At 38.7% G+C, this 15,543-nt stretch overlaps 1 pseudogene; it reads right to left on the bottom strand.

Moving 5' to 3' along the window:
• Positions 1 to 221: 221 nt before the first annotated feature.
• Positions 222 to 416, bottom strand: LOC101054285 (metallothionein-1G pseudogene; annotated as a pseudogene).
• Positions 417 to 15,543: the final 15,127 nt, after the last annotated feature.

Genomic DNA, 15,543 nt, shown 5'->3' with positions numbered 1-15,543 from the left:
AGGTATTATTTTAAGAAACGATATATTTCTGGATTCCATTTGCTAATAGATTGTTGAAGTTTTGGGGTGTATGTTCATGTGAAGTATTGTTGTTGCTTTTTTTTTTCCTAGTCTAAGGTATTTTGTTACGTTGCTTTTATAATGGCTCAGGGTCGTATTTTTAAAAAATTCAAGTTTGTGCATTTGGTTTATTTACATCTGGGAGCAGAACTGTCCCCACATCAGACATGGCAGCTACACTTCTCCAATGCCCCTGTGCAGGCGCAGCCCTGGGCACACTTGGCACAGCCCACAGGGCAGCAGGAGCTGCAGCTCTTCTTGCAGGAGGTGCATTTGCGCTCTTTGCAGTTGCAGATGATGCAGAAGCTGGGGCAGCTGCAGGAGTCACCAGTGACGTGGGAACAGTTACAGTCCATTTTGAGCCATGATGAGGCTGGAGATCCCAAGCAAGAGTTTGAGACTATGAGGCACATGGAAGGTGTGGTCAAGTATTGTTACAGTTTTCTTGTTATCTTTTTCAAATTTTGGCATCAGGTCCAGGCTGACCTCATAAAATGAGTTACTTCTTTTTGATTTTTTGAAAGAGTTTATGTGGAATTGGTACTATTTCTTTCTTTAATGTTTGGTAGAATTTTCCAGTGAAACCATCCGGGGCCAGGCCCGGTGGCTCATGTCTTTAATCCCAGAAGGAAGCTAAGGCAGGTGGATTGCTTGAGCCAGGAGTTTGAGACTAGCCTGGGCAACATTGTGAAACTCCATCTCTACTAAAAATACAAAAAATTAGCTTGTGTGGAAGTCTTGGCTGCAGTGAGCCGTGATTGCACCACTATCCTCCAGCCTGAATAACAGGAGTGAGTTCCTGCCAGAAAGAAAAGAAAAAAGAGAGAGAGGAAGGAAGGGAGGGAAGGAAGAAAGAAGGGAGGGAGGGAGGGAGGGAGGGAGGGAAAGAAAAAAAACCACCTGGGGCCTGGAGTTTTCTTCTCTACATTGGAAGGTTTTAAACTATGGATTCAGTTTTCTTTAGTACATCTAGGACTATTTCTCTTCTCTATTTCTTATTGACTGAATTTTGGTAATTTGTGTCTTTCAAGAAATTGGTTCATTTTCATCTAAGTTGTCAAATTTATGAGCATAGAGTTGTTTGTAATATTCTCTTATTTATCCTTTTAATATCTGGAGGGTCTGAAGTGACATCCCCTCTTTCATTCCTTATGTTAGTAATTTATATCTTCTCTCTTTTTTTTCCCTTGGTAAGTCTGTCAAAAAGTTTATCAATTTATACACCTTTTCAAAGCTTTTGGTTTTATTGATTTTTCTCTATTTCTTTTCTGTTTTCAATTTCATTGAATTCTGTTTTTCTATATTTTTTTTCTTTTGCTTGATTTAGGTTTAATTTGTTCTTTTTCTAGTTCTTAAGGTAGAAGCTTTCAGTATGATTTGAGGTCTTTCTTTTTTCTGTTATAGGATATAAAACTGTACATTTTCCTGTACACACTGCTTTAGCTGCAGCCCATAGGTTTTGATATGTTTTGTTTTCATTTTCCGTCAGTTCAAATATTTTCTGATTTCCTTTAAGATTTTCTCTCTGACCCATGGGTTATTTAGAAGTATACTAACAATTCCCAAATTGGGAGTTTTCTTTTTCTTTTTCTTTTTTCTTTTTGCGACAGAGTCTTGTTCTGTCACCCAGACTGTAGTACAGTGGTACGATCTCAGCTCACTGCAACCTCTGCCTCCTGGGTTCAAGCGATTCTCCTGCCTCAGCCTCCTAAGTAGCTGGGATTACAGGCACCCACCACCACGCCTGACTAATTTTTGTATTTTTAATAGAGGTTGGGTTTCACCATGTTGGTCAGGCTTGGGGAGTTTTCTGTTACTGATTTCTTGTTTAAGTTTGGTATAGCCAGAGAACATGCTTTGTGTGGTTTCAATTTATTAAAAATTGTTAACGTTTATTTTATGATTCAGAATATGATCTATCTGTTTCTCTTTATCATTCATATGTTCACTGGAGTAGCACTTTTAATTTCCTCTGAGAACTTTTACTTTGCATTTATGACTTGGCTGTTTGGTGTAAAAGGCCTAGCTTTTGATCTATCTAGTCTTTTGACATATATTCCTCACTAAGCTTAATCATTTATGGCTTTTGATTTAAAGTGAGAGGTGTGTGTGGCTCTTCCTTTTACTTGAATACTTGGAAGCCATTGTAGGGGTATTAATTGGCCTAATTTCAATGTATTGTGCCTCACAGAATAGGGAGGGCCAAGAAGAGGGAGAAAGGTGAGGGAATAGCTGATCAGGAGCAGTCAGACACATACTCCATTTATCAACTAGGTTTGCCATCTTATATAGGTGTGATTTGTGATACCCCAAAGCAATTAATTACAATAGTAACATCAAAGATCACTGATCACAGATCACCACAACAGATATTATAATAATAATGAAAAAGTTTGGGTCGGATTCAGTGGCTCACACCTGTAATCCTAGCTCTTTGGGAGGCCAAGGTGGGAGGATCGCTTGAGGCCAGGAGTTAAAGACCAGCCTGGTCAACACAGTGAGACCTTGTCTCTGCAAAAGAAAAAAAAAAGGTTTGAAATATTTTTGTCTTTTTGAAATTTTTATATCTTGAAAAAGAATTACCAAAATGTGACACAAGAGACAGGAGGTGAACATATGCTATTGGAAAAATGGCACTGACAGACTTGCCCCACAAACCTTCAATTTGTAAAATCACAATATCTACAAAGCACAATAAAATGAATAAAATGAGGTATGTTCTTTCAATGATCATAAATAACTTTACATAGGAGAGAAAAATAACCTATCATTATCCAGCTATATACCAATTCTGTTGCTCTTCCTTCATTTCTGTAGTTCCAAATTTCTTTTTGGTATCATTTCACTTGGGCTTCTATTAGCATTTCTTTCAGAGCATGTCTCCTGGAAACAAATAATTTTAGGCTTTCTTAATCTGAGAATGTTTTTTATTTCACTTTTATTCTCAAAGGGAATATTCACTAGATAGAAAATTTAAAGTTGACAGTTCTTTTCTTTCAGCACTTTAAAGGTGTTATTCCATTGTCTTCTGGCTTCCATGGTCTCTGATAAGAAACCTGCAGTCATAAGAATTATTGTTCCCCCATAGGTAACATGTCATTTTTTGCTTGCTACCCTTAACATTATTTTTTCTAATCTTTGGTTTTCAGAAGGAAAACCCACACATCCACCCACCCAAACCCATTAGGGTGGGTGGGATTTTCATTGCTTTTACGCTTTTGGGGTTCACTGAGCTTTTCAACTCTGTAAATTTATGTGTTTAATCAAATTCTTGAAGTTTTCAGCCATCATTTCTTCAAATATTTTTCCACACCAGTCTCTTTCTCCTCTGTTTCAGAAGTATTGATGACACAAATATTAGACCTTTTGATATTTTTCCACACGTTTCTGAGGTTCTACTAATTTTCCTTTTTTTTTTTTTCTTTTCTTTTTTGAGGCAGTCTCGCTCTGTTTCCCATGCTGGAGTGCAGTGGCCCGATCCTGGCTCATTGCAACTTTTGCCTCCTGAGTGAGTGATTCTCCTGCCTCAGCCTCCTGAGTAGCTGGCACTACAGATGCATGCTATCATATCCTGATAATATTTTGTATTTTTAGTAGAGACACAGTCTCACCATGTTGCCCAGGCTGGTCTTGACCTCCTAAACTCAGAACTCAGGCAATCTGCCCACCTCTGCTTCTCAAAGTTTTGGGCTTACAGTCATGAGTCACTGCACCTGGACTACTTCATATATGTGTATATATATATATATATATATATATATATATATATATGTATACACACACACACATACACATATATACATATATATGTGTATATATATAGTCATGTTCTTTCTTTCTTATATATGTGTGTATATATATATATGCACACATACATACATAAGAAAATATACACACACACACATATATATATAGTCATGTTTCTTTCTTTTTTTTTTTTTTTTTTTTGAGGTAGAGTCTTGCTCTGTTACTCTAGCTAGAGTGTGGTGGTGCAGTCTCAGCTCACTGCAACCTCTGCCTCCTGGGTTCAAGCAATTCTCCTGCATCAGCCTTCCAGGTAGCTGGGATTATAGGCAATTGCCACCACATCCAGCTAATTTTGTGTTTTTAGTAGAGATGGGCTTTCATCATGTTGGTCAGTCTGGTCTCAAACTCATGACTTCAGGTGATCCACCACCTTGGCCTCCCAAAGTACTGGGATTACAAGTGTGAGCCACCACTCCTGGCCAATGTCATGTTCTTTATTCTTATTTGTTCTCATTTAGTTTTTAAATTTTTTTTATTAAAAAATTTTGTCAGTACATAGTAGGTGTCTGATCATTAAAAAAAAAATTGACAGCCTATAGTACCGAGTATTCCCAGGTGGTTTCCCATCCAAATCCTAACCAGGCTTGACCCTGCCTAGCTTCAAAAATCAGCCAAGATTAGGTGCATTCAGGTTGGTATGTCTGTGGACTGTTCTTTTTTTTTTTTTGTACTGTTCATTTTTAAAATCTTTTTTTTCTCTGTGATCTTCATATTGAATAATTTCTATTGATCTATCTTTGGATTCACTCATTCATCCATCTATTATCTCCATCCTACTACTGAACCCCTGCAGCAAATATTTTTACTTCATAGAATTTCTCTTTTGTTCTTTTTCAAAATTTCTATTTCTCTGCTAAGAACTTCTACCTTTCTATTTATTTCAAGGATATTTTACTTTTACCTCATGGAGGATGGTTATAATAGTTCCTTTAAAGTTTTTGTCAGATAATTCTAACATCTAAGTAATTTGGGGATTAACATCTATATGTTTTCTTTGCCCTTAAACATTTATCAGTTTTTTGGTTCTTGGTATGTTAAGTATTTTTGGATTGTATCTTGGCCATCTTGACTGTTGTATTGTGGGACTCTGAGTCCTGCTTAAATTATCTGGATCGTCATTATTTTATTTTAGCAGGCAATTAACTGAATTAGGTTCAGGCTACAAGTTCTGTCTCACCTGCTATGGGTGGTCGTTGTGGTGTCAGTTCATTTTCAGAGTCTTTGCTATACTTTTTGAATCCACCCCGTGCCACTCTGGGGTAAGTCTGACAGTCAGATGGTGATTTTTATTACAGTTGAGTTACCAAAGTCATTACAAAGCTTTCTTTTTACCAAGTACATGTGCAACTTGGTAGTGAGCCTGGGATTTCTCTTGGCTCATGCACAGATTTAAGGGATCCCTTTCTCCAGCTTTTTCCTTTCTAGAGGAACTGTCCGTGCTCCTAGCTAAGTCAGTCTCTCCATTTGTGCCTTGGAGTCTATCCTCTTTTATGTCCTGCTCCAGGACATCAGCCACTGCCACTCTCTTTCTCCTGAGTCATCAAATTTTCCCTCCCTATTGATTATCCCTATGAGTATACAGACATGCTGTATTATCTACCGTATTAAGAGAAAAAACTTTTCTTGGTCCCATAATCCTCCTTAGCCACTTAACCCAACACTTCTTAATATCCTTACTTAATATGCTTTTTAAAATCTTATTTCTCTGCTTTTCTATAAAACAAACCGAACTCCTCAAAAGACTTATTTATAGTCACTGTTTCAAATTAGTGTCTTTATTTCTTGAGCTCATTCTAATTAGGCATTTGTCCCTACCATGGCACCAAAACTGCTATTATCAAGGTCACTGAGGATCTCCATCAATAACCAACTCTCAGCCCTTACCTTATACCACCTACCCGCAGTATCATTGTGGTTACTTCCTCCTTAGAACACTTTTTTCACCTGGCTTCTGAGATTCCACTCTCTCGGCTCTCATCATATCTCACTGGCTACTCAGTTTTCTTTACTGGCGTCTCTTCAATTTCCAGCCTTTAAATGTTGGGGCATCCTCAGGGTTTAGTACTTGAATGTTTTCTCTGTCCACACTATTCATTAGGTGACCCCATCAGCTTTATGAGTTTACATATTATCTATATAGTGAGTTCTCAGATTCAGGTCTTCAGCCTAGACTTTTCCCTCAGCTGCAGACTTGTATAACAACTGCATTCTATCAGCATTTCGACTTGGATGTCTGATAAATATCAAACGTAATATGTACATAACAAATGCATTTCCCATTAAAACCTGCTTCTTCTATAGCTTTCCCATTTCAATAAATGGCATTGTAGCCTCCAGTTGCACAGATCAAAACCTCTGAGTCATTCCTTTGTAATGTAAACTTTACTGAGGCATAACACTAATATGGGAAAGTGCTCAAATTATAAATGTGTAACTCAATGAATGTTCACAAAGTGAGCATATTTATATAGTCAGCATCCAGATTAAGAAACAGGGCAGGTCAGGCAGGCGATACCAGGACTTTGGGAGGCCAAGGTGGGCGGAGCACGAAGGCAAGAGATCGAGACCATCCTGGCCAGCATGGTGAAACCCATCTCTACTAAAAATACAAAAATTAGCTGAGTGTGGTGGCAGGCACCTGAAGTCCCAGCTACTCAGGAGGCTGAGGCAAGAGAATCACTTGAACCCAGCAGGTGGAGGTTGCAGTGAGCCAAGATTGCACCACTGCACTCCAGCCTGGCAACAGAGTGAGACTCCATCTCAAGCAAACAAACGAACAAACAAAAACTCTCAGTCTGTAACAGAGTGGCTCTAACCTAACTCAGCCAGCTGCCCCTCTCAGGTTTATTCAAAATAAACCTATCCCTGTTGACCGTCAAGCTGCCCTTCGTGTTTCTCTCCTCTTTCTTTAATTCTTACAGCTATGACTAATCTTGTATATGTCTTTCAGTGAATATAGGTAAACATTTCCATTAGGCATATGCCTAGGAGGCAGATGTTCAGCTTTAGTAGATACTGCAGTTTTCCAAACAGTGGTTGTTTCATACCAATTTACCTTACTAACAGCAATGTAGGAAAGTTCTAATTGGCCTATATCCTTGTCAGTACTGTCTTTTCTTTCCTTCCTTGTTTGTCTTTTTCTTTTTAGCTATTCTGATGGGTAGATAGTGGTATCACATTGTGTCTTTAATTTGAATTTCTTTTTTTTTTTCTTTTTGAGACGGAGTTTTGCTCTTGTTGCCCAAGCTGGAGTGCAATGGTGCAATCTTGGCTGACTGCAACCTCTGCCTCCCTGGTTCAAGCAATTTTCCAGCCTCAGCCCCCCAAGTAGCTGGGGTTGCAGGTGCGTACCACTGCACCCAGCTAGCTTCTTGTATTTTTAGTAGAAACATCTTTCACCATGTTGGGCAGACTGGTCTCGAACTCCTGACCTCAGGTGATCTGCCTGCCTCAGCCTCCCAAAGTGGTGGGATTACAGGCGTGAGCCACCGCTTCTAGCTGAATTTCTTAGAGTCATTTTAAAATTCATCTTTCTCTTATATCCACATCCAGTCTGTCAACAAATGCTATCAGCTCTATTTTCACAAGTGTCCAACATCCGACTACTTTCACCATCTCTACTGCTAACACTCTGGTCCACGCCACCATCATTTTTCACCCATATTATTAGAATAGCCCCTAACAGGAATGTATGAGTATCCTCAGAGCCCCCTGATTATTGCTTTGTCCTTTAAGCTTTGTTTCCCCCAAGGTAGCTGTAGTGACGCTCTTTAAATGCAGGTCAAATCCTGTCAGTCCTCTTCTCGAAAGCCTCCAGTGGCTTTCCATCTCACTCAGAACAAATAGCAAAGTGCATAGAACTGGCTTCTTAGGCCCTCCATTATTTGCCTCCTGCTCTTTCTGTCCTCTTTGCCTGTACTGCTTCAGAGAAACCAGGCTCCTTGTTCATCAGATCAACCAAGCTTGCTCCTCAGGGCTTTTGCACTGGTTCTATCCAAATTTGATTGTTCTTCCCATGGCCACTCTTGCACTTCCTTCAGCTCTCTGCTCAACTGTCATCTTATTACAGAGGCCTTCCCTGATGACACTGTCTAAAGCAGCAACTCATCAACTCCTGGCACTTATTCTCCCTTTGACCTCCCTTATTTTTCTACCTATTTTCTTTTTATTTTTAAATTATACTTTAAGTTCTGGGATACATGTGCAGAACATGCAGGTTTGTTACATAGGTATACACGTGCCATGGTGGTTTGCTGCACCCATCAACCTGTAATCTACATTAGGTATTTCTCCTAATCCTGTTCCTCCCCTAGCCCCCCACCCCCTGACAGGCCCCAGTGTGTGATGTTACCCTCCTTGCGTCCATGCGTTCTCATCGTTCAACTCCCACTTATGAGTGAGAACATGTGGTGTTTGGTTTTCTGTTCTTGTGTTAGTTTGCTGAGAATTAATGGTTTTCAGCTTCTTCCATGTCCCTGCTAAGGACATGAACTCATCCTTTTTATGGCTGCATAGTATTTCATGGTATATATGTGCCATATTTTTTTCTACCTATTTTCTATGTATTATCTCTGACATTTAAAAAAAATTACTTGTTTAGGGTCTGTCCCTCCCAGTAAACTGTAGGTTCTAAGAGAGACTCTATTCCCACATTCCAAAACAGTGTCTGAACCATAGAAGTCACTCAATAATTTTCTTTTTCTTATTTAGTAATCCTAGTGACCCGACTCAATACATTTTTTAAATAAATGCATGAGAAATCGACAAATTGTGGAAAGCCCAGAAGAACAATAGCACTGAATAGTTACTGAAATGCCACATCAAATAAGGAATGCTTGAAGAAAGTAGGATGTTTAACCTAGAGAAAAAAAGATTTGGGAGAACAGGACCACTATCTTTGAACACATGTAGAACTGTCACATGTGGTTTTAGAGATCAGAACTTGGACGTGACAGGCTGAATACTTCCAGTAAGGAGGAGTTCACTACTTTGTGAAACAGCCAGTTCCAATATTGAATTGCTGGGTCAAAAAGTTACATTAAACTAACATTTATTTCTTTTTTACTTCCTCTCATTCATTAATCTGTTCTCTGAAGTTCCGCAGACCGAATCTAATCCCCTATTCACTTGCAATTGGAGGAAATAAAGCACCATGTTTAAGGAAATAAGAAACACTACAGGACTTTTGTTTTGCTGAGAAAAATATACAAACTGAAAAAGGAGAAGCTTAATAAAATAATGGATTTTGTTGTTTGTTTGTTTTGGTGGGAGAGGAGGGCAAGATTGTGAGAGGAAAGAGAAGGAAGAGAGATAAGTTCATTGATGGTTAGGGAAATCAGGCTTGGGGAAAAGAACAGAAATATCTAAGAATTGATTAAGTTTCTGCTGTGTGGGGTATGGTAGAGCCAGGATCCCCAGGAATTAATCAGTACAATATCCCTACATTGTGAGTTGGATCTATTTTTTGGGATATGTAGAAATCCTACAGTGAATGTGATGCAAGATTTAGGCTACCCACAAGAACCCTGTCACATGCAGGTCCACATTACAACAGACCTCTAGATATACCAAGGGATATTAGAGGAAATAGAGTTTTGGTTTCTTTACATTGGGTATAAGAATAATAACATTACCAGAAAATGAGAATAATAACATCTATAGAAAATGATTATAATATATGCCCTTCTTTCCTAATAAGCGTTTTAAGCATATCAATAAAATTTTTCACAACATAATAGAATAAAATGTTTCTGTGACTACAAAATGGTGCCTAAAAGTGAGTTGCTTATTAAAGTAAGGTGCAGATTGGATGAAGTAATTTCCTTCCTCAAAACTCTTCAACTCATTCATTCATTCAGCTGTTAATTGACTAACTTCTAAATTCCTGGCAGTTGTAGATACTAAGGATACAAAGATGAACAAGGTAATATTGCCTTAGAGGAGTAAATTGTTAACTATTGCCTATAGATGAAGTATAACTTCCTAGCATGGCATTCTTAATCTGGTACTAAAATTTGATTTCCCAAACATTTCCTTATGTAACTAATATTCAGAGAAACCACAGCAGATCATTAGCATTCCCCAAACATAAGGTGCATTTTTATCCACTCTGCCTTTGTGGTGTTTCATCAGTCAAGAATCCACTCATTATGTATTGATTCAAAACACAGGTATTAGACTCTTTCCTTGTGCCAGTCACTATGTTAGGTATCAGGAACACAGAGATAAGTAAGATATAATCTCTGCCCTCAAAGATCTTCACCTAGAAAAGGAGAAACATCTTTCCCCTTTTCACCTACTGTAATTCTCTTCTTCGAGGCCCAGATGAAATCTATGGCCTTTGTGTAGCCTTCCCAGGTCTCTTTCTTTCAGTACCTAGCTGTAATTACTTTGAATCTTTTTCATTCCTTCTGTGTTAATAAACTGCGTTGTACACTTCTCCTTCTAGACTATCAGTTCCTGGACAGAGATCATGTCTTACCCATTTTTGAATCCCTGCTAGCAATTAGCACAATTCTTTGCATAAAACAGACCTCAGCAACAGTTGGCAGAATTGGAAAAAGAATGGAGTCCAAAACCTAAACCTCAGGCCATCTGGCAGAGACGTAAAATCCAGACACACATGTTGAACTGAATTAAAAGATGGGGAATCCAGTAAGCCAAGCCACCCAGAGGGATACTGTTAGAATATGCCATTTGTTTACCTTTATTTCAGATCTGTTTATTTCTCATGTAAATTCCAACTGGAGCTCTAATAGTCTGGTTGCCACAGAAAAGACCCAAGCCAAACGTTCTAAGGTCAAAGAGGAATGGAACTTCTAGGACCCTTAAAGTTGTGCTAATGTCAGCCATCTGGACTTAGGAATGTAGAATCCTAGTCATCAGAGCCAGGAGATAGCTTAGTAGAGATTACAAACTTCCTCTCAGAGAGGGACACTGACTTATCCAAGGTCATGTAGCTGTGAACACATATTCACATGTGTAAGCATAAGCAGATGAACATACCATTCACTCTTCACCCTGTGTAGGAACTCCTAGAAATGAAGATCATACCTTCTCCCTAAAAGGTCAGAGTTATTCATCCCACTGTTTCCCTGATTATTTACCTCTCCTGCTTTTGGACATGGACATACATTTTCAGAGAATCCTACCAAGTAATACCTTACCTCTTTAACCTATGATTGCCAATGCCTCTCATGGAATGAGGTAGCAGCAATAGCTCGCAATCAAAAGTCAGAAGTCCCAAGTTCTAGTGCCAGTTCTTGTACCACCTCACTGTGGAACTTTGGGCAAGCCACTTATAGCTACCCAGCTTTAGTTTCACCATTAGTATAAGAGTGTTCAGGCTAGGCGCAGTGGCTCATGCCCGTAATCCCAGCACTTTGGAAGGCCCAGGCGGGTGTATCACTTGAGCTCAGGAATTTGAGACAAGGCTGTCTCTAACAAAAAAAAAATTCCCCAAATTTAGGTGGTCTTGGTGATGCATGCCTGTAGTCCCAGCTACTCAGGAGGCTGAGGTAGGAGGATCATTTGAGCCTGAGAGGTGGAGGCTGCAGTGAGTGAGCTATGATCATACCACTGTTCTCCAGCCTGGGTGACAGAACAAGACCCTGTCTCAAAAAAACAAACAAACAAACAAAACAAAAACAAAAACAAAAAAAAACCCAAAAAACGGGGTGGAAGGAGCCAGGTATGTGACTCAAGCCTGTAGTCCCAGCACTTTGAGAGGCTGAGGCAGGCAGATCACAAGAGATCAAGACCATTCTGGCCAACATGGTGAAGCCCTGTCTCTACTAAAAATACAAAAATTAGCTGGGCGTGGTGGCGTGTGCCTGTAGTCATAGCTACTTGGGAGGCTGAGGCAGCAGAATCACTTGAACCCAGGAGGCAGAGATTGCAGTGAGCTGAGATCTCGCCACTGTACTCCAGCCTGGGTGACAGAGCGAGACTTTGTCTCAAAAAAAAAAAAAAAAATAAAATAAAATAAAGAAAAATTAAGAGTGTTTAGTTCTAACATTTCACCATTCTTCTTCATTTTCTATGCAGACTCAGAGAAAGATAGACCAAACTATGGATTGAAGAAGCACAAAGAAGGAATTGACCTCATTGTTAACATGTTTTGCAGGCCACTGATTTAAACAGCTATTGCTTTTTTTTAAATCCAGATTTAAACTTATTTTATTATTACCATTTTGTAACATCTGTATTGAGATGTAATTCATATATCATACAGTCCAACCATTTAAGGTATACAGATCAGTGGTTTTTAAGCTATATTCAAATTTGTGCATCCGTCACTACAATTCTGTTTAGAACATTTTCATCACCACACACAAAACTCTGTGTCTTTTATAGACACTCTCTGTCACCACCCCATCCCCCAGCAGTAGACATCACCTACCTACTTTCTACCTCTATCTATAGATTGCCTATTCTGGGTGTTTCACGTAAATTGAATCATATGGTATGCAGTTCTTTGTGACTGGCTTCTTTCACTTACCATGTTTTTAAGGCTCATCCATGTTGTAACAGGTATCAGTACCTCATTTTTATAGCTAGACAGTATTCCATTGTATTAATATACTATACTTTGTTTCTCCATCAATTAGTAGACATTTGGATTATTACCATTTTTGGCTATTATGAATAATGCTGCTGTGAACATTCATGTACAAGTATTTACACAAGTGTATGTTTTCAATTTTCTTGGGTATATATTAGGAGTGGACTTGCTGGATCACATAATAACTCTATGTTTAACTTTTGGAAGAACTGTCAAATTATTTTCCAAAGAGCTATACTATTGCCACAAGCAATGTGATGAAGCTTCTAATTACTTCACATTCTCGCTAACACTTGTTATTGTCTGTCTTTTTTCCTGTAGCCATTCTTTTTTATTTTATTTTATTTTTCCATAAGTTCAATAACGTATAGGTGGCATTTGGTTACATGAGTAAGTTCTTTAGTGGAGATTTGTGGCACCCATCACCTGGGCAGTATACACTGCACCATATTTGTAGTCTTTTATCCCTCACCCCCTCCCACTCTTCCCTCCAAGCCCCCAAAGTCCACTGTATCATTCTTATGCTTTTGCATCGTCATATCATATTTTGATTTCCACATATCAGTGAGAACATACAATGTTTAGTTTTCCATTCCTGAGTTAATTCACTTAGAATAATAGTCTCTAATCTCATCCAGGTCATTACAGATGCTGTTAATTCATTCCTTTTTATGTCTGAGTAGTGCTTCATCATAGATATATACCAGAGTTTCTTTATCCACTTGTTGATTGATGGGCATTTGGGTTGGTTCTATGACTTTGCTATTCTGAATCATATTGCTATAAACATGCATATGCAAATATATATATATATATATATATATATATATATATATTTTTTTTTTTTTTTTTTTTTTTTGAGACGGAGTTTCACTCTTGTTACCCAGGCTGGAGTGCAATGGCGCCATCTCGGCTCACCGCAACCTCTGCCTCCTGGGTTCAGGCAATTCTCCTGCCTCAGCCTCCTGAGTAGCTGGGATTACAGGCATGCACCACCATGCCCAGCTAATTTTTTGTATTTTTAGTAGAGACAGGGTTTCACCATGATGACCAGGATGGTCTCGATCTCTTGACCTCGTGATCCACCCGCCTCGGCCTCCCAAAGTGCTGGGATTACAGGCTTGAGCCACCGCGCCCGGCCGCAAATATCATTTTTAAATAATGATTTCTTTTCCTCTGGGTGGATACCCAGTAGCGGCATTGCTGGATCAAATGGTAGTTCTACTTTTAGTTTTTATGGAATTTCCACACAGTTTTCCATAGCAGCTGTGCTAGTTTACATTCCCACCAGCAGTATAGACATGTTCCCTGACTGCTGCATGCATGCCAACATCTACCGTTTTTTGATTATAGCCATTCTTACAGGAATAAGGCGGTATTGCATTGTGGTTTTGATTTACATTTCCCTGATCATTAGTGATGTTGAGCTTTTTTTCATGTTTGTCGGCTATTTGTATATCTTCTTTTGACAATTGTCTGTTTGTGTCCTTAGCCCACTTTTTGATGGGATTGACAGTTTTTTGTCTTACTGATTTGTTTGAGTTCATTGTAGATTCTGGATATTAGTTTTTTGTCAGATGTATAGATTGTGAAGATTTTCTCCCACTCTGTGGGTTGTCTGTTTACGCTGCTGATTGTTCCTTTTGCCATACAAAAGCAATTGTTCCAATTGCCATACCTTTAGTTTAATTAGGCCCCAGCTATTTATCTTTGTTTTTATTGCAATTGCTTTTGTTTTTTTTTTTGTTATGAAACCCTTGCCTAAGCCAATGTCTAGAAGGGTTTTTCCAATGTTATCTTCTAGAAATTTTATAGTTTCAGGTCTTAGGTTTAAGTCCTTAATCCATCTTGAGTTGATTTTTGTTTTTGTTTTTGTTTTTGTTTTTTTTTGTATTTTTAGTAGAGACAGGGTTTCACCATGTTGACCAGGATGGTCTCGATCTCTTTACCTCGTAATCCACCCGCCTCGGCCTCCCAAAGTGCTTGGATTACAAGCTTGAGCCACCGTGCCCGGCCGAGTTGATTTTTGTTTAAGGTGAAACATGAGGACCCAGTTTTGTTTTCTACATATGGCTAACCAATTATTCCAGCACCATTTCTTGAAAAGGATGTCCTTTCCCTGCTTTATGTTTTTGTTTTCTTTGTCAAAGATCAGTTGGCTATAAGTATTTGGGTTCATTTCTGGGTTCTCTATTCTGTTCCATTGGTCTATGTGCCTATTTTTATATCAGTACCATGCTGTTTTAGTAATTATGGCCTTATAGTATAGCTTGAAATCAGGTAGTGTGATGCCTCCAGATTTGTTCTTTTTGCTTACTCTTTCTTTGGCTATGTGGGCTCTTTTTTGATTCCATATACATTTTAGAAGTGTTTTTTCTAATTCTGTGAAGAATGATGGTGGTATTTTGATGGAGATAGTATTGAATTTATAGATTGCCTTTGGCAATATGGTCATTTTCACAATATTGAGTCTACCCATCCTCCTATAGCCATTCTTGATGGTATGAAGTGGTATCTCATGGTTTTGATTTTTATTTCCATAATGACTACTGACGTTAAGCATCTTTTCATGTGCTTATTGGCCACTGGTGTATCTTCTTTAAGAAATGTCTAAAATTTGTTCTGCTTTCTTTCTGTTTTCATTATTGAATCTGTTCTATCTTTCCTATCTGGGCATGGTCATATCTTGCCCATTCAAAAATACCATGTATTTATGAATATGTATTTTCTCCCCCAGATTCCTCTGATTCCTTCAGTTTCAGTAGAAGAGAGAAAGCATAAATCCTAGAACACAAAGGCATGGGTTTGAATCCAGGCTCTGATACTATCTTAGTCTATTCTTGTGTTGCTATACAGGAATACCTGCAACTGGCTAATTTATAAAAGAAAATAAGTTTATTTTGGCTCACACTTCTGCAGCGTATACAAGAAGCATGACACCAGCATCTTCTTCCAGTGAGGCCTCAGGAAGTTTTCAATCCTTGTGGAAGGCAAAGTGGGAGCAGGCATAAAAGATGGAGAGGGAAGGAAGCAAGAGAGAGGAGGGAGGTCTCAGACCCTTGGAAACAACCAAATCTCACATGTAAACTAACTGAGCAAGGACTCACTTGTCA

Source organism: Saimiri boliviensis, chromosome 9 (assembly GCF_048565385.1).
Source record: "Saimiri boliviensis isolate mSaiBol1 chromosome 9, mSaiBol1.pri, whole genome shotgun sequence".
Taxonomy (NCBI): domain Eukaryota; kingdom Metazoa; phylum Chordata; class Mammalia; order Primates; family Cebidae; genus Saimiri; species Saimiri boliviensis.
The sequence above is the reverse complement of the archived record's forward strand: the minus strand, read 5'-3'. Positions and strand labels throughout refer to the sequence as shown.